This window comes from Pseudoliparis swirei, chromosome 18 (assembly GCF_029220125.1).
Source record: "Pseudoliparis swirei isolate HS2019 ecotype Mariana Trench chromosome 18, NWPU_hadal_v1, whole genome shotgun sequence".
Lineage (NCBI taxonomy): Eukaryota > Metazoa > Chordata > Actinopteri > Perciformes > Liparidae > Pseudoliparis > Pseudoliparis swirei.
Genome location: NC_079405.1, coordinates 20,672,158 through 20,694,426, shown reverse-complemented (window position 1 = coordinate 20,694,426; position 22,269 = coordinate 20,672,158). Strand labels below are relative to the sequence as shown.

General features: G+C 44.4%; 1 protein-coding gene across 2 annotated transcripts in view; it reads right to left on the bottom strand.

Annotated features, from left to right (window-relative positions):
- The window catches only part of plxnb1b (plexin b1b), a 92,655-nt gene that overhangs the window by 49,291 nt on the left and 21,095 nt on the right, over nt 1-22,269 (bottom strand). The window contains exons 2-3 of one of the 2 annotated variants that reach the window (XM_056436979.1): nt 20,331-20,391; nt 5,993-6,118 (exon numbers count right to left, since the gene is read on the bottom strand). The gene's annotated coding sequence lies outside the window, so the exon portion shown is untranslated. The remainder of the gene's footprint in view (nt 1-5,992; nt 6,119-20,330; nt 20,392-22,269) is intronic. The other variant, XM_056436980.1, reaches the window with a different exon arrangement.

The window sequence follows — 22,269 nt, the reverse complement described above, 5'->3', positions numbered from 1 at the left end:
TTTCATTTTCAATTACTTCACTTAACCCTTGTGTTGCCTTCGGGTCATTTTGACCCGATTCAATATTTAACCCTCCTGTCGCCTTCGGGTCAATTTGACCCGATTCAATGTTTAATGTCGGTGTTCTTTCGGGAGTCAACAAACAAACATAAAGTACCTCACACTTAAACTTGGAAAACAATATTAATTCTAATAATTTTCTGGAGATTTTAATAGCTGGGGTCATATTGACCTCAAGGGTAAAATATGTTAGTAAATATAAAGGTAACAGGAGGGTTAAACATTGAATCGGGTCATATTGACCCGAAGGCGACAGGAGGGTGAAACATTGAATCGGGTCAAATTGACCCAAAGGCAACACAAGGGTTAACAGAATAATAATCATTTTTTTACATTATTTCTAAGTGAAACTAACATATATTTATTTACTGATTGTAGCTTCATGTCTGAAAAGCTTTAAGGTTATTTTAAAACTCAGACCTGTACAGTTGACAATTTCTTTGTCTAAACTCGACATATCATCCTGGAGCACTGAAGCCTGAATACGAGGGGCACAAAGCGGACCCTCCGACAATTGTCAAGTTCATTATTTTAGACATTTGTGTGAAATTGTCATAAGAATATCAATTATTGAGGTATAGCCATACATGTTTTTCTGTGAGGACCACAGAGACCTTGATGTTGACCACCAAATTATAATCAGTCCAGGTGGATATTTGTTGCTAAATTTGAAGATATTTCTACCAAACATGAATGTTGGACCGTGAACAGCACCATAATCATCTTTCCCATAAAACACCGGACTTTTTTTCTAAGCTGTTAGCTGTGGTATTAAAAAAGGCAGTATGAAGGGCGACGCGTAGAGGTGATTTTTCCAAAGCATGGATTGCGTGCTCTTGGGGAGGGCAAGGGCACACACACACATATATATATATATTTATATATATAAAGACTCCTTTCTGTGCCTGCCTGAGCAATAACAAGGGCAGCGCAGAGAAAGTGAAGGGTAAATGTTAGTGGGACTGCTGTGTTGTCTGGTCCTCTCTGAATGCTGTGTGTGTGTGTGTGTGTGTGTGTGTGTGTGTGTGTGTGTGTGTGTGTGTGTGTGTGTAAAACACACCGACCGAACAAAGAGCCTCTTTGTGGGCCCATGCCGCTAATGCTGCTTTTCCATAGTGTTGCCTTAATAAAACATCAGGGTGTGTGTTGCTTGTGGAGCCTGGCTTGTTGCATAACATGAAAGGTGAGCATGAAGTCGTAAAACAGTTTGAGGGCCACTGCTGGAGCTCTTTTCACCAGACTGCAGTGTGGCGTGCAGTAAAAATAAATAAATGAGCTTCTCCGACACAGCGTCAGAATAAAACAAACGACAACATGGAGGGCTTCGGAGGCTCCCGTAACCACGAGTCAGCTAATGGGATGATACATGGGTTCATAACCAAGAGGCAGACGGAGTCGCTGGAGGCTAAACCAAAAAGAAACAATTATTTGTGAACATATCTGTTGAGCGAAAAATAACTCGGCTTGCTCTTGCTGCCGATTCGCTCTGAAAAACAACACTGTCGCAAAATGACTGCAAGTCCGTGTCCTAGAACGCGAAGCAAACAAAGACAATGATATCTGGCCATGATGGAACTTTTTAGAATTGTCGACACTTCTGCATTTTTTATATCTAGAATAAGTGAGGAGCCAGTCATTCCATTGTTTTCCTTTTTTATAATAAAACAAGCCAGAGTCCACCAAACATCCACTGAGGACTCATGGGGGTAATCCCTACTATAATCCCTGTTGACTTCCACAGCCACCACTACTCTTCACCAGGCTCTGGTAAACGCCGTGGACTCCTCTTGGAGGTGAGCATCACTGTTCTGGACCCGCTGCTGCTTTGCACTGTCGGGCTCGACAAAGTAATGTACGGCCCAATTTAACATGGACTGGATATAAGACGAGTTCACGGTGAAGTCACCCAGCGGAGGACTACGCGTTTGAAGCCAGGACTTTGGCATTTTGGCCGTTGCCATCTTATAATTTTGCAATGACAACATTTTTTGGAGACAAATCTTTTACGATCAACTTTTACGAACTGAAAACACACTGCGGAAGGGTTAACATTCAAAAATGAAAACACAAACCACTCCCAAATTGGACCGCAATGTGGTAGCTGCTTGTCAATCACAAATGACCCCTCCCTAAAGCACACCATTATGCTTTATGGTCCATTTGACTAAACGGACCATCATTTACGAAATGAACATCATGCTGTATTAAAGAAGACTTGAAACTAGAAATTGAAAACATACTTCGCTACAACCCGAGGAGTCGCCCCCTGATGGACACTAGAGATAATGCAGCTTTCCGGCTCTTTAGCATCTGGTCCACTTTTAAGACAAGGATTTTGCCTCGTGGCCAACGCTTTTCTGTCAGAGTAAAAAATGGCATCGGAACACACACCCTAGGCCATAGGGTACCTTGCACCACTTTATTTGAACAGAATACAATAAACTTGAGCTTCTGTGATTTGATTACCTGCTACAAAGACGGTAATATAGAAGTTACACTTCCATTTACAATTGAATTTCCCTAGTGGTGAGGAATGTATAACTTGTTTGTGCCCACCACTGCTGCTTCAGTGCTCCAGGCTGGGAGAAGACAACACAGCCAAACAGCCAATTATGGAGCTCAGAGGGGGGGATGCTCAATAGCTGCTTACGATGCAGATGTAGTTAATATTTCTGCATATGTCAAGGGGGAGGGTACAAAGTCTGTCTCTCTGTGGATGCATTTCTAACCATCTGTGCAAGTTTGTATTGTGAATAATCGCCTGTGTCGAGATGTGCACGTGTGTGTGTGTGTAGGCCGCAAGGTGTCACATGACCCAACGTAACGCCATGACAACAGCAGCGAGTTACCTTTCAGTGCGATGCAGGGTGAGAACCGTGCTGCTGTCTGAAGCTATGAGTAATCCCTCAAAACAAACCTGCTCTGCCACAGCGGACCACCCTGAAGGTGGACTTGCCATCGTGGTTTTGGGCCACCCTCGGTGAGCGCGCCCGCATGCAGACGCCGCTGGCGGCAGCAAAGCATGCTGGTCCGACAGAACTGACACCCAGAAGAACATCATGAAAAGGAGATGTGAAATTAAAAGGGAATAGGTCCGAGTCAAGGTTTCTCTCACCTCAGACAGTTTCACAAGCATGTTTACTGTAAGCAAGATATTAATATAAGCTGATGAAGGACACACGCATCAGGCTGGGTATGAGGCTGCAGAGAATGGGATTAATCTTCTCAGGGAGATATCATTTTTACACTCATATAGGCCCTAAATACACACACACACACAAAATTAATTAATTGTTGTGGGGAGATGTTATTGTGATACCAGGCGTTAGATGGTGGCCACGTGTCTCGACCCTCAATGAGATGGCCGGTGCCGTGTCCTCACATCAACCTTGCTGTTGACTATATTATATCTAATTTACAGTAAATGTCACAATATAAAAAGGACAACGTATATAAATAACAAGTGTCAACTGTCTTTTAAATGTTCTCGTCTCTGGTCTGATGCTCGTTATCGGTGCCGACGGGTTGAAATATTAACCAAATCACGCAGCGTCACCAACTCCTTCAGCAGCGACTGACCAGCTGCCGACAGTCGGACAGACCCAGATCCGGCTTCCTTGTTGAGGCACGAGTGAACCAGAACCAGGAGTGAATCAAAGGGAATCAAACACCATCACTTTTGTTCACAGGTCATAATCAACACAAAATGTAAGTTCTGTGATGTTCTGTATTTTATTCCCTTTCTTTACCTACAAGCCACGCCCATGGCTTTCTGCTGCCACTGTATTGCACCACCGACTCACCCCTCTTCCCTCCATTTCTTACTCTACCCTGTCAGGAGAGCTGGCAGTACCGATGCAGGAATGCCTCACCCCCGACCCCCCGTGCTCTTTTCTTCACTCCCTCACCATAAATAGTGCAGCATCTCTGAAGCATTTGGTATTCAAATTTAAATGCTCACAGAGGGAACATTTCCCCCTTTGCTCCAGCCTCACCTCCAACTGGGAATATGTAGTAAAATCTGTACGACGCAGCGCACTTTTAAAAGGGGAACCAGAAGGGATGGGGTTTAAATTATTTCTGTTGCACTAAACAATGGGGAACGTAAAAATGTAAAAGGGCCCTGAAGATTTATCTTGGTCTGAAAAGAGCATGACCTTTGTTCCTCCGAGAAGCACACAGAGAAGCAGCCAGTTTGAGCTGTGGCTGAATCTACACAATAACGTCACTGTGTGCTGCTTGTTGCATGGTGATATTATTTGGATGTTGGTGGTTCTTGCAGTGTTCTGGGTGAAGGTTAAGCCACATTCTGGATATTTTCAGCTGTCTGGTGGTTTAAAAGGTTGTTCACATGGCATTAATCAAATACGAGGTTTGAGAAATGAAAGGCTTTCATTTGGAAGGAGCAGAGGTGCATTCACACTCTTTTAACCCTCCTGTCACCTTTACATTTACTAACATATTTTACCCTCGGGGTCAATTTGACCCCAGCAATTAAAACCTCCAGAACATTATTAGAATTAATATTGTTTCCCAAGTTTAAGTGTGAGATACTTTAGGTTTGTTTGTTGACTACCTAAATAGCCCTTTAAATATATAAAAAAGTTGATATTTCTTATATGTTTGACACAGTGAAAAACAGCCTGGGGTCAAATTGACCCCAAGGAACACCGACATTAAACATTGAATGGGGTCAAATTGACCCGAAAGGTAACAGGAGGGTTAAGTACAACTGAAAAAATTGAAAAAAATAAGTTGTGCAAATTGAACTGTGCCTGCAAAACCGCTGCTACGAGAAACTTCCATGTTGTGTTGATTTTCGTGGTCCCTGTGGCCCAAGGTCCTTTTTACTGAAGCAGGCTCTGACAGTCTGCCCCACCGAGTTCTGGTTCTGCTGTGCCTCCCTGCAGTCACTGGCCCCAGCAATACGGCCAGTGTCGTGTCTGGGTCTGTCTGTGGCGGCCTGGTCTTTGCTGGAGGCCCCCGCTGGAATCTGAGCTGTCAGAGTTTCTGGTGAACGTTCATAATTTCACAAGAATTCGACAAGCATAAAAAAAAATCTAATTTCTCCTATGATCTCTTTACTTATAGGTCACATAGAGTTTAAAAACTAGTTGGAACTAGTTGGTGACTCTAAATATTGTCTCAACACAAGATTTGGTAACTGAAAACTGTAAAAACATCTCTTTATTATATGAAGGATTTATATCGACAGGTGAATAATCTACCAAAACTACATTCCGTTATGTATGCAACAAATACAATACATCTTTAATCTCATATTATCAATGTGCCAATTGCACAGTAACCTGCTACCGTGTTAAAAACCAAAACAATTATTTGAAACTACAGGCCATTAAACTGCATGAATTAAGTCGGCTGTGAAATTATCCCAGCCGGTGCCATTTTATTACACAGTTTTACAACCTTTGCTGTGCATCATGGGTACATACTGGGCAAAAAAGTAATATGTTAGCTGTAAATAACACATCATGCAGGAGTAATGTGTGTGTGTGCGCGCGTGTGCGTGTGATGGTAAAGAAATTTGCAGTCAAGTCTCACACCTCCACTCTAACAGTCTCATTCATCACTGTGCTCTAGACAGCACAAGGGTCACACACACAAACACACACGCACACACGCACGCACACAGAGAGAGAGATCCCCCCTCCTCCTCATTATATGGGCAGGCAGGGGATAACGGCGCCTCTGCTCTGAATTCACCCAAAGCATCATTCACATCCAAACAAGGTCTGAGTGACCTGACCTTGGGAGGCAGGCAGCACTTTGCTCTTATCCAGCCAGGAGGCAGGAACGCAGGTAGATCAACAACACTGTCCAGAGAGGCTGCCAACAGCTATTTCCACCCATATCAACCCAAACGTTTGGGAAAAAATAAAACAATAATGAGCTGAAGAAATTAAAATCTGACCTGATCCTGTGTTCCACCGCTGATGGGATGAGGTTAGCCCCTGGTCACAGGTATCGACAAGACGTGGAGTTCCCAGGGTTGAGCCACGATGGCAGGAGAGGGTGGCACTCAATGGTGACAGGTGACCTTTGGCATAGAAGAGAGACAAAAAATTTCCCTCAGGATCGAAACTACAAAACAACAGGTGTAAACCCTTAAGATAATTGGCGCCGTGAATGAGGGAGAGGCTAGAGCACAAATCTGTCCCGTCGAACAGATCTATTTATTCATGAAAAAGCAGCGACAGCACAACTACCCGTCTGTTGTTTCTGAGGTCATGTCAGATATTGTACGATAAGTCGATTAAGTGAAGATTGTCGAGGTCATGTCCATATGTTCATATAGGATTGACCTGCCGATATACTGTACCACGATAGACAAAAGTTACAATACCTCAACATATTACATGCACATAAAAAGAGAGAACTTCTAGAGGACATACAATAAAATATTGTGTTGTTTTTCCATTTACATCAAATAGGGTGGGCTAAAACTGCCAAAACAGTTTCAACTCAAACGGAACATTATACAATGAAGGGAGCTTGCTAATGCAGAGCTGTTGGATTCATCATTACACTGCATTAGTTTTAGCTTTGTGTACCTAATAAACTGGCAACTGATTGTCTATTACCCACAGGACCAACTACCCACAGTGAAATTATACCCGGTCAGCAGAAAAAGACGATTAGTCAAGTGGGTTAAATGTTCGCTACATCAGAACTTACTCGTCAAAATATGTGACTGGGAACACGGCTACAGTGTTTCCCTTGTGACGGAAGCAGGTTGCCCCATCTTAACTGGATAGATATAGTCCCGGTATCACCTTACTAGACACAATCCAGCAACGTTCAGAAACACTTGTTCCCCAAAATGTTGCGCTGTTCCTTTAAAACTACGAAATACAACAGTAAACAGCTACCCGTCCAACATCCAGCTGCCCCTATGTCACCGGTGGAGAAAGACCATTGTTGGCAAGTGGTAAATAAGATTACATTGCGTCAGGTACACAGCTGCCCGGGCACTGATATCTCAGACACACACACACACTTACACAACAGGCCCGCCTACTCCCAACCACGGAAGGTAAAACCCACAGCCCCCCCCCCCTCCACTTCGAGAGATACAATCCATAACGTGCCCGTCTCATGAAGATAAACGTGGAGGAGCTGCTGGTGCACCTCACCCCCTCAATCGGCATGTAATGACGCTCCCGGTGAATTCCCAGTGCAGCCAGCCGAGACCAAATTCAAGACAAGAGGATGCATGTGGGGGATGATTGGGAGCAGACAGCTCACAGGTTTGATTTATGACTCATCCCAACCGCCGTGGTGCAATCAAAACGCACCAGTGGTCTCATTCTGCATCCACTTCCTCCCCTCCTCATCCTCCTCCTCCTCCTCCTCCTCTTGGTGGGAGGGCAAGGGACGTTGGGTGGGAAAGGAGTGTTTGATTGTGTGTGTTGGGGGTTGGTCGGTACCATCTGAGCACCTCTTCTGTTCCAATACAAGGGATGAAGAGCTACATGAAAAAAACAATAGGTTCCCTCCCAGCCCTAATCAGTGTGTGTGTGTGTGTGTACGTGTCACAAAAGCTACCACCACACTAGTTTTTCTTTTAAGACGCACAACTTTTGCCACACAACTCAGACACCGTTTTAGTTTGTCATACGGAGCAGACGTTTGATGTCAAGGTTAGCGGCTTTGTGGATTTCTTTTTTTTTAATCAATGCTTGTTCACAAAGAAACTGTACAGAACAAAACATCAATGCTGCACTCCTAGATGACAGGGGACTTCCAGTGTGAGAACAACAAAATCGAGGAGAAACGAGTGAGATGACCAACGTTTTGACCCTTAATGGAGTAAAACTTTTAACTGCAACTGTATGTATAGCCGCCTTGGATGCGTTTATCATCTGAGGGTTCGCTGAGCCATGATCACTCTTTAGTTTCACTCTGGCAGGTTGCAACAGGATCATCACTGGGTACATGTGTGTGTGTGTGTGTGTGTGTGTATGTGTGTTTCTGGCCTACAAACACAATCAGACAACAATAGACCTCCAGCCACCATACCCCGACTGCCATAGACTATGAACAAACACATCTCTGTTTGCTCTTGTCTGCAGTGGCAGGGGGAGTATTTGTCTGCTCCCTTAAAATCACATTTTATAACACAGTCCATAACTGACCATGACAACTGCTCTCATTCATACTCTTGACGTGTCAATATTGATTAAAATACTGTTATTTATACACCGTAATATTACTGTGTTTTATTCAGGACAGTCTTTCTACCAGCTTTTGGACTCCCATGACGTGGGACATTTACCAGCTGCCTCTGGAGGGGCGTCACGACTACAGGGCGTATATGTAGCCCATCAACCAGGGACCAAAAGGGGAAGACTTGGGGTAACTTTCCTGGCAAGATTTGTTTGTTCAGAGATCTAACTCAGCGGATCGGGTACAGCCAATCGCCAGTGTGGGGGCGGGGATCCCTTCCACTGGTTGGCCCCTCGCCTCCGGTGCGACAGGCTCGAGGTTGGCCCTTGGAAAGGTCCGCAGTGAAGGGACAGGGCCTCCTGCTCATGTGTGCAGAGCAGGAGGTTTGGTCTTGGGCTTTGGTAATGGCTCTACGATGTGCTCTGTTGCAAAGTCCTCTGCATCAGGACTTCAGGATCCAATACAGTACAGACTTGCAGAAAACCCGAGTGAAACACACATGCGTGCATCCACATGTATGTGAAAGGGTGGGCGACCAGAACAAAAACAACTGAGATGGTGTTGCTGATGACGTTGTGATCAGCAGCATATACCCAACTCGATGAGAAGGGGCTGGTTTACCAGGACCCGACTGGAGAGCTCGATTCTGCATCACATCTGTGCTGCATCTCTGCAATAAAGACACTTTTAAATCTCAGTGCCCTGAATCTGCAAGACCCAATTAAAAAGGGAGCGACCGGCCTCTCACAGTAGCACTTCATTGTGTTGATGTGGTTCAGTCCCACACCACAAGAGAGAAGGAAAAAAAAATGTTTATTTATTTGTTGGTCTGAAACCCTCAAGGGGCAGAACATATTTGGATTGCCTGCTTAAAGCTCCACAACAACTCCCCCATACACAGTGGGGGAGTTGTTGTGTTAAGCAGGCAAGCGTGTGTGAGTGTGTGTGTGTTCGGGGTGCTGCAGTGGTTACGGCAGTTGTATTGAAGGATTGACGGTCCAGTCTCTCCCACTTACTGTTATCAGCACACTGGCCTGACAGCAGCCTAAATACAAGTCATTACTCTGTCCTCCCTGCTGGTCGGCGCAGATAGAGCCAGACTCACAGCAGCCCCGCGTATAACCACGACTGATGCTGCTCCCCAGAACAGCCCCCCGGCATGTAATTACACATTACACAGTAAATTCACGACTTGTTCAATACTTTGTTTACACTGAGGCTATTTTCGGCAGGAGAGCCGCAGCTCCGGTGTCGGATGTGTTTGCGCAGCTAGTAAACAGCAGATGAGGATACTAAGTGTGTTTGGTTTCACGGGCTGCTGGTCGCCTCCCCTTTGGATTTGTGGGCTTTGAAGGAGTCAGGTAACAGATGCCCAGGCTGGCAGTAAATTAGAGACCGGTAATTACACACTAACACAGACGCACACACATTTAAATCGACATGTTCGCACAAACGCAGGGTCACACACTACAATTCCCGAATGTCTTCATTAATTCTTCCTCACAGCAGCAGGTCCACTCTGGCCGGGCCCCGTTCTCCCAGCTCTGCAGCGACAATCAAAGCTCTTCTGCGACTCGAAGAGGAGCCGCTGCACGACCAGTCTGCGTTGCTAATTCGCTTCCTTCAGGCCGTGACGTTGGGTGCCCCGTCCTCCTGAGAGTCAACGATCTGTAGGTTGGAATGGTCCGTTTAATTGTTCCCTCCATGTTCCCACATGTCATTACGTTGACATCTTAGGGTTCGCTGAGCCCAAAAATGTCTCAACACAGAGTTCTGTCCGGTAATGTGGCATGTCCTCCAATAATATTACGTTTAGTTTAGAGTCTGGATACCAGACCCAAGCCGGACGGGACCAGACAGGTAAATTGTATTGTTCAGATTCAGCCTAAATGACGTGGTGCTTTAAGTTCTGTTTTTTGTGAAATACAAGAAATAAACAATGGACCTTCTGTCTGCGTTGGGTAAGCGGCAACCTCCCGCAACCTCATGACTCTGGCTCTATAAGCAAGTCAATACCCGTGCACCCCCATGTCCAAATGCCCAAACCTGATTTCCATGCTTGTGTTTATCTGTTCAATGCTTTCTTCATTAAGTCCCGCCCCTCGACCGCAGACCGGCCACTCTTGGCATCGATCGGCCAGCTCTGACCAGGGTCTGACATTTACCTGTCTCTGCTCCAAAGACTCATCAGTGGTTTCAGATGGTCTTCATGTTCATTTCAATGTGACTTTGGAGCTCCTTGTGGTTAAACGTTGTGTGATTGTGCTACTTGTTACTCAGAAAGGCTGGAAGGACTTTTCTACGTAAAATAAACTATGGAGCTAAAATACGCCAAGTACGATAGCACGATGGCGTGACCACTTCTATGCTATGCTACTGAAGATATGCTGAGTGTATACACATGCTTGTTTTGCTTTTTGATGATTGTAGCATTACATTAAGACATAATCGTCTTTACAGGAACATTGTTACTGTTACTCTTGTGTTTTCACTGCTTAAACAGTTAGACATCCAGATATTCAGTTTATCAAACACATAATGGAGAACCTTCTGTCTGCCTCCCTTTAAAAAAAAAAAAAAGCTTGTTTCCCTTTTCCAAAAATTAGATAATATTTAATCAGAGTGCAGTTAGTGACAGTGTGGGCTGTATAGCAACATAACACAAACGGTGTTGCAGCAGGGGCGGGGCTTATCTATGGGTAAATTGGTCAGTGGTTTAAAGCAAAAGGAAACAGTGAGGACAGGTTCTAATTTGTAAGATCCCCCCCAGAGACCAGTGATGGTGCCTCAGTGTAAATGTGTATGGGATGAGGAGGGGGAGGGTAAACAAGTGGTGTGTGTGTGGGGAGCACATCTTATTGATCAGACTCGTTTAACTGTACCCCTCTGGGTATAATCTGGCCTCCATCCCTGATCTGTCCATTGTCTCTTTCAATCCACTCTCCCTCTTCATCTCGTCGCCTTCCCCCTGGACTGTCCAGCGTGGCCTCTCTAGTTTAGCTTTCCATCTCTGTCCGTCTTTGCTCTTTCTCAGACAGTCCATTAATTAAGCCCGTGTTGGAGGGGGAAGGGAGAACAGAGGTAGTTAAATATGAGAGAGGTGAGGGTGTGGGACAAGGTGGAGGATGGGAATTATTGAGGAGAAGAGAACAATAAGAGAAGCTTGCCATGGCCAAGACATGTCTCTAAAAATGAACTATCTTAAGTAGAAAGAGAGACCGCACACCCCTATTGCCCCTATATGAACATTGTGTTACGTCTCGTAAGAGATGGGGAAAGCACTTCATTTCACACAGCTGCTCAGCTAAAACTTCAGCAACGAACAAGCAAATAAGGGCATGAAAACTGCCCATCCTCTCAATTTAATACATTTGAATAGCGAAAAGCAGGAACCACGGACCAGCTGAGATTCCCTAATTAGGGCCGAATCCAAAATGTAGGCTCACATTTCATGCAGCACTGCTTCCGTTTCTTTTGTATTCCATTTTCTTCTCAGGGGTTTGGACAAATTTGCATCCCCAAATTTGGGTCGGGGATCGAACAAAAGATTAAAGACAAAGTTATTTGTCGTCAGGGGGGTTGTGTGGAAGATCTCGACAAAGGCTGAAGCCCTTCCACTACAAACCTCCTTGTTTCAGCATTTCCCTTTCACAGTCGAGCACAATACGGAAGAGAAACCCGTGACTGACCCACTTTTTCTTCACCTTTTCACCACCTCCCCCACTTTTGACAGCGCAGAATTCCAACATCAAAAAGCGGTTCACCAGAAAAAGCACTCATCCTTGCTCGGGTCTAAAAGTCCTTAAGGTCTGGAGCATCTTCAAGGAGGGGGGTGGGGTGGGCTGGTTATATAGAACTAAATGGAAAAAGAAGCTTACGGCTTCTGAAAAGCCAGTGAGTGGTTGAATGTCATGAAAATGGTCAAGCGGCGATTGAGATTCTGCACCCGGCTCTGCTCGTCCGGGAAGCCAAAGATGACTGGAGGTGACTTTACTTGTTCTTCTTTTTTATTATACAAAAGGACAATCAGTTAAATGAGCGAGTGGCCACTACTCTGTTATCCTCTGACTCATTCGTGGAAGTCATGTGAAGATGCAGACGGAAAAAAATAAAGACAAATAGTACAAGAGAGGACGACTAAATGACGTGATTTGATTATATTGTTTTGCTGCGAGCGCTGCGGGAAAGTCACCTTGTCTCGCCGAGGAGAGCGGGGGTGGTCGTGCTCGGTATCGGAACGTCTCGTCTGTCTCAACATAAAACGTCGGACAGACGGAAGGGGAACAAAAGGTTGAACAGAAGAAGGGAACAATAAGGGCCTTTATTCACGACTTTACTTTTCTTTGTCTTTGATTGAAAGCATTCGTGACAAAAACTGTCTTTTTGAAAAAAAAACGGTAGACATAACATGTATTGCACAAAGAGACAAAAGAAAGGCCCCCGATGTAAAGAGGCCTTCAGGTACGTGCTCTGGAAATGTGCGGGCGGGCACATCTTTGTCGTCCCGTGGAACAAATGGCCCATCAGTGATTTATAGTCCTCTGGAGAACACATTTATGATTAGCATCCACTTTCAGAGATGACCACATCCTTCAGGCACACACACACCACAACACACTCAAACACCAAGTGATAATGGATGCACTACCGACTGGCTTAAAGCGACTAAAGTACCGATTACAAACATTATTCCGTCCCCCTTGGTCACATCTGGTTAATCCTCCAATGCTTCTCACCGGCACCACGTGTCGTTTCAGCCCACGGACCTCGGAGAGCGACGGATTGTCTGTGTGCAAGAACACGGAGAAGTCTCCTCGGCTAACTCAAACGAAGCAAACGGTCAACCGTTGGATCTGAATGAACCCGTTTCAAATTATGTAACGCAGTCAACCCTCTTGACCTCAGAGGGAACTGGTCGTGTGGCTACAGAGCGGTATGCGTTGGTCGAACCACACCCTGTTAGTCCCTGAATGAGGACATGTTCCACTGGGAGACTGAAAGGCAGCATTCATTAATCCACAAAGCGGTGACAACCGGTGATGTGAACAACCAGCAGCAGAGTTTCACAAGATGGGACTTAACGTGGATTAAATCCTATTTTCTCAGGTTGTTTATAAATGACGTAAAAAAAGGAAATTTCCAGAATAACATTGAATAAGCCAATTTCCGAGAACGGTGTCAACCTCCGCTGCATTTTGGTCTTACAAAACAAACGAAGCCAAACTTTAATTACCTGCAAACAGAAGATGAATAAACCCCGGAGTATCAACAGGGTCCTGAGTTAACGGCTCTGCTATCGGTACCCCACCCCTCCCCCATACACACACACAAAGTGAGACTACATTTAATAATAACAATAATACATTTTATTTGGAGGCGCCTTTCAAGTCACCCAAGGTCACCTTTCAATAAAATACAGGATAAAAGCATGAAAGATAGAAACAACATTAAAACAGAACATCAACATAAAAACAAGTGAAGTGACAGGGTCCAGTTATAAAGAAACTTTTTGACTTCAGTAGATTGAGAACTCAATAAAAGTGGAAACAGCTGCAGTTTATCACAACATGTGGCCAACCAGTATAACATCGATGTGTTTGTGGAGCAGCAGGTAGCGTTGGTGATGTCAGACGCAGTGTGATCACAAGATAAGGGCTAATCAATGGAAGATAACCACTTCGATACTTTGTTCTGCTGAGAATGATTTTGTAACTTCTTTTAGTTGCTGCTCAAGAAAGAATATGTGTTTACATATGAAAACAATGAAGCAATGTGCATTATTTTCTTACAAAATAGTCCAAAATAACCAATAAGAGTATTGATAAGGAAACTGAGCCTTGGACAGTATCAACGAGAGTATAGTAGAGAGACCCATTCCTATTTGAAAGCATAATGGATGATGAAAAACACAGAACTCCCCCTTTACTTACTTATTTTCCTCAGCAAGGACAAAGAAAGTCCCCAAACTAACGCCCTCTTCTTAACGGGGAAAAACAAGACTTTTCAGGAAAGTGCCGAATCTTGCACCGCTACGAGAGGAACCGCCGTCATCGGCAGGTCGCTCCGTCACTGACGGGACACTGCCACTTTCTGGCAGCAGCATTTAACATCTGTCTGAGGTTTGGAGCAGTATAGACACTCCTTCACGGAGCCGCCAACCGGTCTCGGTCTTATCCGATTCCTAGACCCTTTGGAATCCCGTTTCACCCGAGCCACACACGTGGCAAGAGGAGCAGCGACACACATCGCCAAGTCACTGAACCAATCAGAAAGGACGAGCATCCCAGCAGTGGCTCTGAAAAATTTCGGGGACATCAGTTAATCAGCGGACGCATTGTGGGCTCATTTAAAATCAGGTTTATTTGGTATAACTCCATTCATTGTGAAACCCCCTAATGTTAGGTAAGATGTCTGATCATCTTAAAATAACACTAATCCCCCCCGCCCTCCCTTATACATCCCTCTCAGCAGATACATGATATATATAGAAAATGCATTGCCAATGGTTCTGAGAGACCTGCAGCACATGCGTTGGAACACATGGTCCTGGTGGAGGCTGAAGAGCCGTTTGTTCGTGAGCCCGAGCAAATCACACACACACAAAATCTCTGTTTGGCTACAGCTGTTAGCATGTCATTGTTGCAATCTCAAATGGCATGTGTGACTGCTGTCTTCTCCATCAGGACTCAAATCATCCGGTGAAACGAGACGCTCGCTGGCGAAGCATGCAGACGGCGGGCGGGAAGTGTGCAACTTGGTGAATAATATTTAAATGTATGTACAGGAATTACAATTTGAGTGAAATGCGTTTAAATGCAGCAACAACGTGGTCAACAGGGATTAAAATCCAGAATGTAACTTTGTCTATAAACATAAGAATTGAATCGAACAGATCGGTCACATGTTCACCGATAACAGATCGAGGTATTAGAGGCAGTCCGAACCAGGTATTGGTATCGGTGCGTCCCTAGTACGGTGATGGGCCAGTTGTGGTGCAAAAATGCGAAAAGAAAATGCAATAAAAAAGAAATACAGAAAGAAGTGACTTTTTGCTTTGTGTGTGTGGCAAAAAAATATATAGATTAGAGTGCAACTTCAAACCGTTTACATCCCCATCACTTCAGAAACGTGGAGAAAAAGAACACAGCAGGCCAAGCCGAACAACCACACTTCCTGTGCTCGCCGCATGGCCATAGCCGCCGTCGCCCCACAGCGCGGTAAACTTTGAAGCCCGTATATGCGTAGGCTCCGTAGCTTTAACCCCTTCATGCAAGTCCAGCCCCAGAGGCAGACCCCAATCCAACACCACTACGGCCTCTGTATGTGTGCTCTCTAACATCTACCTCTAAAGGTGAACGGACACCAAATAAAACAAAGAGGCCGCACAAAGTCAGGATGCAGTTCCAGGAAAGTGTTCTGTGTGTCTGTTTGTTTCTCTTCGTATTGTGAACTACGTTTCATTTGCCATGGCTGTACTTTCCTTCAAGCAGCTATTTGTAGAGCTGCACACTTTACGGGGCGGTTGCCGGGTGCTTTGGTTCTAAATGAAGACGTTTCAAATACCTCGGAACGTCAAGGGTCCAAAACTGGCACTGAATGCTCCCTTCATCTTTTTATCTGGTATGTACTCGTTTCGATCCTACTTCTCATTTAACACTGGAAAAAGGAGAAATTCTTCTGATGTGGTTGCCAATAAAAACAAGTTAGGTATCAGAACTGAAACTCGAACGTCTCACTAAGAACTTTGAATGAGAAACAGTCCAATAATGCAGTGAGAGAGATGTAATGCAAATAAAATATGAAAATAAATCACGCCTGGATGAAGCCAAACAGAAGATCTATTTGTAAGTCCCTCTCTTCCCCAATCCGATCAGAGCTGGTTTCAGGGCGGCTACACTTCCTCATCTGTGTCACCTCTTTCCTAAACACCGCCTCTTTCGCTTTGTGTGTCGAGGCAGCTGAATTGTTAATGATCATATTTTGTGTTCTAGCTAACCAAAACGTGGAGTTTAAAATTACACCATTACATGCTCTGTTTGTTTTTGGTATGAGACTCTAAAGGAAGCACACACACACACTTTACTCCCCTGCAGTGTTTCCTGTCTCCCCTGGCTGATCATTTCCCTGTAATCTAATGCTCGGCTGCTCATCTCCGGTTGGCCTCAGCTACGGGTGTGTGGGTGTGTGTGTGACCATTTGATGTTCTCAGAACAATAGTGAGCCAGTATTTCACTTATGATGACAGCTACAGGCACGACTGAACTTCACCCCATTCTCGGAACTAACTCAAGTATGGAAGTGTCTCGGCCAGCCGAAGGGTTTGTGTATTTAAATGTTTTCCATGGACACACAAGGTCAAATGTATGACTTGTTGAAGCAAATGAGGGGTGTGTGTTTAGAATACTGTGTGTGTGTATACTGATCAGCTGGGTAAACACCATAGACTGAATATTAGAAGTGGACATAGTCATTGTGATGCGTTTTCGCTGTCGCCATCTTGGATTACAAACATCCCCATGTCTGTTAAAGGGAGGAGTGACGTAGAGACGGCGTGCACGGCTCCTGTCAATCACAGTACGCCTGCACTTAAGCATACCTTGCTTTATGGTCTATTTAACTCTAAATGGATCATAGTTTACAAAGTTTACATCATAGTTTACATCACGCTGTATTGAAGAGTCGCCCCCTGATGGTCAGTAGAGAGAATGCAGATTTTAAGAAACTTCCGCGTCGGCTTAACGTGGTAGAGACAGAGAAGTGACACAGAGGGAAGCTTGAGGAAGAGGAGCGGTGCGTGTGAACTGAAAAATAGCTCCAAAGGAGCAGCGTGTGCCCCAGTGTCCTGTGGAGTGAGCCTCTTATCACCATTAGTTGAGTGCAGAGTTGATCTAGACTCGAGGTCACTCAATGATAACCTTCAAGAAGTTCCGGTAATAATAGAACACTGCCAGCCAGACAAATGACAACAAGATAAAAGGCCTTTGAACATTAAGTCCATATTTATCTGTAACTGTCGTACGTTCACAAATTAATATGACCTCAAATTGCGTGAATAACGTTTACACACACTCTGAAACTTAGAACGTCATTAGAGTTTTCAAACCTTTTTTTCAGCTTTCTCATCCTTTAAAAGCCGTTTGACAACTCTAAAAGGGCATCGCTGTTTCCCTTCATTCATTCGACTTGTAGAACAAAAGACTTCACAACAAACAAAGTAAAGAGTATAAGAGATGTGGAAATTAACGCCTGTGACAGGTGACGGCATAACAGCTTGGAGTCAGGGATGGTTGCAAAACAAAGGATGAGGGAAAGATAAGAGTGGTGGTTATGATCTAGGCAGCTAAAGTCATTCATTCATTAGCCTTATTTGGGAATATCCATTGCACCTGTAAATAATTCAGTTGCGTGTCCTATTGTGAATTTAGAACAATAAAAACAGATTCTGGTTTGGGATGAACAAATCCCACTTTTTCTCCTGCTCTTTTTACAATTTAAACTCTGTAACCCTCACTGTGGGACAGATTGAGATCAAATTAAATATATGCAGTCACATAATTTCTAAACTATGGAGTAGAGATTTTATGGTTAGAATTTTGTAATGATGGCGACTTAGAAACCACCTTTTCATGTAGATTGATTACACGGGGCTGGAACCACTCAATGAGGTCAGTACCTGTGCATCCACAGTTCTTCTACGAGACTACAACTGAGAAAACGGATTCAGCCTTGCACCTTCACACCTCTGTAAATATGACTATTTCAGCACAGTAAAGCTCAGAGAGTGGATTTAGTGTCAGTCTCAATAACGCTTCAGCCAGGCATGCGCTTCCTACAAAAGAGCCTGAGCTTCGTCCTCCAGCCGAAAGATGGTGTCTCAAAGCACGGGGCCGGTCTGCCACTCTGAGATAACAGTGAGATGCGACCCTGGGCTTTCTGATGTTATGAAACAGCCGGCTGGATGCACGGCCCACAAAGGCAGGTTATAAGAAGACATAAAGAAGTTCACCCCACGAACATCATCTGCCTGATTTAACCACGAAAGCTTCCTGGCTACTCCCTCTCCGGCTTATTCTCCAACCAGGTCCTCCGTGCTGGCCGGGCCTGAGAATAAATAGTCATGGGTCCAATTTAGGGCTGCAACTAACGATTATTTCGATAATCGATTAATCGGTTGATTATTTTATCGATTAATCGATTAATCGGATTTAAAAAACAAAAAAACTTTAATTTTCAACCCTTTATTCAAAACAGGGTCCGTACGGTCATGGAAAACCTGGAAAAGTCGGACTTTTTAAATGGCTATTAGCAAGCCTAGAAAAGTAATTGAAAAAATAAAATCCCAAAATATTTGGAAAAGTAATGCAAATTTGTTTCATTCAAATGTTAATTTACACGGTATGCTTTGGAATTCTCATTGTTAGTTTAAATACTACATCTTCTCACTTTGTCACGTATAGACAGAGTTTTCACTCAATGTTTAATCATGGACATTTGGTTTAAAGTCATGGAAAGGTCCTGGAGACCCACTGGTCACCATGGTGATGAACCGTCACAAACAGACTGACAGCTTTACTCTCCTGAGCAGTGGTCCACATTTGGACCGGCCCCCTGAACAATACCAGAGACGCGTTCCGATTTATTATTATTTTCACCTGGCCCGCTGCCGTTGAGATTGCAGTGAGACGCGGAAAAAATGTGAAGTGGTGCTCTTCGCAATAAAACATCTTTGATGAGACGTGTCGAGTCTCGGCCAATCAGCGTTCAGATGTCGACAGCGTTTGGGAAGTTAGGTTAGCTTGAATGTTAGTCCGCTACATCTGCTGCTGTCACGCTGCACGGTGTAGCGATACGAACAAAGTACCCGTTCGATAAAAACGATGTGATTTAGCATATTTTTAGTATCGATACTTCATTAAAAGAGCGCCCGATCAGAGCTCACGCGCTGCTCCACTCCGTTAAATGTTGTCTGCACGCGCAGCGCTCAGAGCAAGTGGCGTCGTGGCTTATCTCCGTTCCCTTTTCCGTGGAAAAATATTTTCCGCTATCCGCCACCGAATAACCACGTTTTCTACGTTATCCTCTTGTGGAAATGCCACACACGTCGTGACATTTAGCGCCCTGGTGTCTGGGTTCATAACGTCACCCGGAGGCGCACTTAGCTCCGTGAATGTCTCCGACGACGTGAATGACTTCCGCATCCAGCAGCAGCAGCCAATTAGATTCATCAACAGAGGAGCAGCTCAGCGCTGATTGGCTCTCACAACGCAGCGTTCTCTCCTCTCCCTCCGCTCTTGTTTCTCCAGCGCCGCTCTGCGCTCAACTCAACTTTGTTTATACTCCGTGACTTATTAAGCGCCGTAATAATCGCGCGACACAACGAATCGATAATGAAATTCGTTGCCAACTATTTTAATAATCGATTTTTATCGATTCGTTGTTGCAGCCTTAGTCCAATTTCACAATGTAATCAAAACACTGAGCTTTGTAGGAGCGCCCAGAGGACAGGAGCCAGGCAAAGCAGTGGGACAGTGAGGAGGAGGAGGACTTGGAGAAGGAGGAGTATCAAGGAAAGGGGGATCAGGCCTTAGTTTATGTAACCAAGGTCAGCTGGAGGAAAAACACAATGATCCTTGGCTAAGGCCAAAGCAGTCCGAGCACACGGGAGGAGGGCCGACTGAGGGAAGGGAAATATGAAAACAAACAGATAAAAGTTGCTGTGGGGAGGCCTCCGTTTGCATGGCCTGAGCTTCTGGTTTGGCATGGGGAGGAGTAATTGGGAGCAGCCACGGGCACTTTAAATAGCTCCCGAGTGTGGCGGGATGCGTTTTTTGGTGGGGGAAGTGGACTTGACACCGCAGGAGGAGGAAACAAATCCCATGGGCTATTGTGTAATTCAGACAAATTGAAGGAAATAGTTTGAAAAAGTGATCACCCCCCCCCCCCCCTTGACACCATCTGGTTATTTTGGTGTAAGACATTAGCATTGACCAATACTTTTTTTTAAAAGCCTTTATACTGATACAAACTCCTATAAGTGTTGCACAAGCATTGGCAAGAAGAAAAGAGAAACATTAATTCCCTACCTGTTGAAGTTCAGTGCTCTTTTCCAATAGGTCCACGGCTCCCATGTGGATTTATCCAAACCTGGAGGAAGACAAGAAGTTAGCAAATCCACATACGGCATTTTTCCAGTTTTTTTTTTCTCTAAAAAGCCAAAAGCGTGACATTAGGTACAACACAAGCGGTCTTTGAGGAACCATAATGTGGAAAAAGATGATAGCAGGAGTCAATGGCTGAAAAATCCCCCTTCTACAGTGTAAGCATAAACCATTTGCAACACCTGCCATGTCTTCTTAATTCATGCTGCGGAGGAGAGGGCCTCAGTTTCACAAACGGGACAACTACTGTTCAGTACAATAACAAAGATGAATGGCAGCCATAGAAAAGAGATGACATGACACATGGTCTCTCTCTAGCACTCTCATAAAACATACTCAAAGCATCAGAATGTATTAAGTAGTAAAATAATATGGTTGTAACTGAGGTTTAAAAGTTTGCTCGGAGGAGGAAAAGTCTGTCTTCTAGAGATGTAAAAATGATAATTCAGAAGTTTCATTCAGAAAAACATTCAATTCAGTTTATTTTGTACAGCCCAATATGACAAATTTGCCTCAGAGGGCTTTACAATCTGTACACATACGACATCCCTGTCCCAGGACCTCACATCAACATGAGTCCAAAGAGTAAGAATATACCATTCAACCAACAGATGACTTCCGATGTGTTGTTGTGGCAATGTTACTGTCATGGACGTGTCCACAGGGTTGTTTTTAGACGGTTGATGAGCATGCCACTCAGAAGCCAATGGACGAATACTTCAGGCTTTTTACTTCCAGATTTCAAACCGGACCAACGGCTTATTTGGAAACTCTTTTCCCTTAAAATAGAAATAGTTCACTTGAAATAAATGTTTACGCCAGAAATAATAATGCTCAATCAGTCTTTATCTTATTTTTGCTAGATCCCTCCATTTCCAGTTTACAGTGAAAATAGCAACTGTCTAGTTTTACAATAGCGCAACCAGGCATTCAGTGTACAATAGCATTCACTTCCTGTTAATCCACAGGGAGGTTTGAATTTGGATCAAGATTGTTACAGAATCCAACTTTTTCCACGTTCGAACAGGAGCTCAAATAAAGTCACAGCTGTAGTATGTCAAGATATTATACACAAAATGTTTAACTAAATTAAACTGAATTCTACTTAACTTCTGACATGTATATTTCTGAGAACAAACAACCCAGCTGCAAGGGACTAAATCAGAAAAAACACATCAAATTAAATTTGTATTCTTGGCTTTGGCAACCCTAGTAAATTCTCATTTTATGCTCGGTGTCCTAAAGCTGTAAAGTAGAACCATTCCATTGACGATCATTGCTGCCTTCACTTGGTCAAACGTGGCAGTCATTCCAATCCTCCTTGGAGGTTGTAAAAAAGAAGAGAAATGTCTGTCTTTAAAGGAAATAACCCTCTTCCAGCTGATTCCGCGACTCCTATCTCTGCCCTCTGGCCAGGACGTGTTGGGTCTCGTTTTGTGGAGATTCCCTGAGGTGAGGAGTTGGCTTAGACACACTAACTCATCGATTCCTCTTTGACCCTGACTGACAGGGTGAGGCCTGAAGCCGAGCCGCAGAAAGACAAGTTTGAAGCTGAAAGTGCAGAAGGCCGTTTGGTGGAACTGCGGGCTGAGATTGATGTGCTGATAGGATTGACGCGACAGGAATAGGAAGGATTGCGGTCTTTGCTCTGATGTTTGTTCCCCTCTTTTATTCACAGATTAAAGTCGACTTGTGTCACACAATGGTTCATCGGGTTGAGCAAACAGATGACAGATAGCAGAGAGCCTGGAGCACCTTTACTTTGAGAACAGTGTTGGGTATGAGAGACCGGAAGCAGGGACGCCGCGTCCTTCAGCCAAAGGCTCTTTGGACGCCGGGCCAAACGCAGAAACCTTATGCAAGA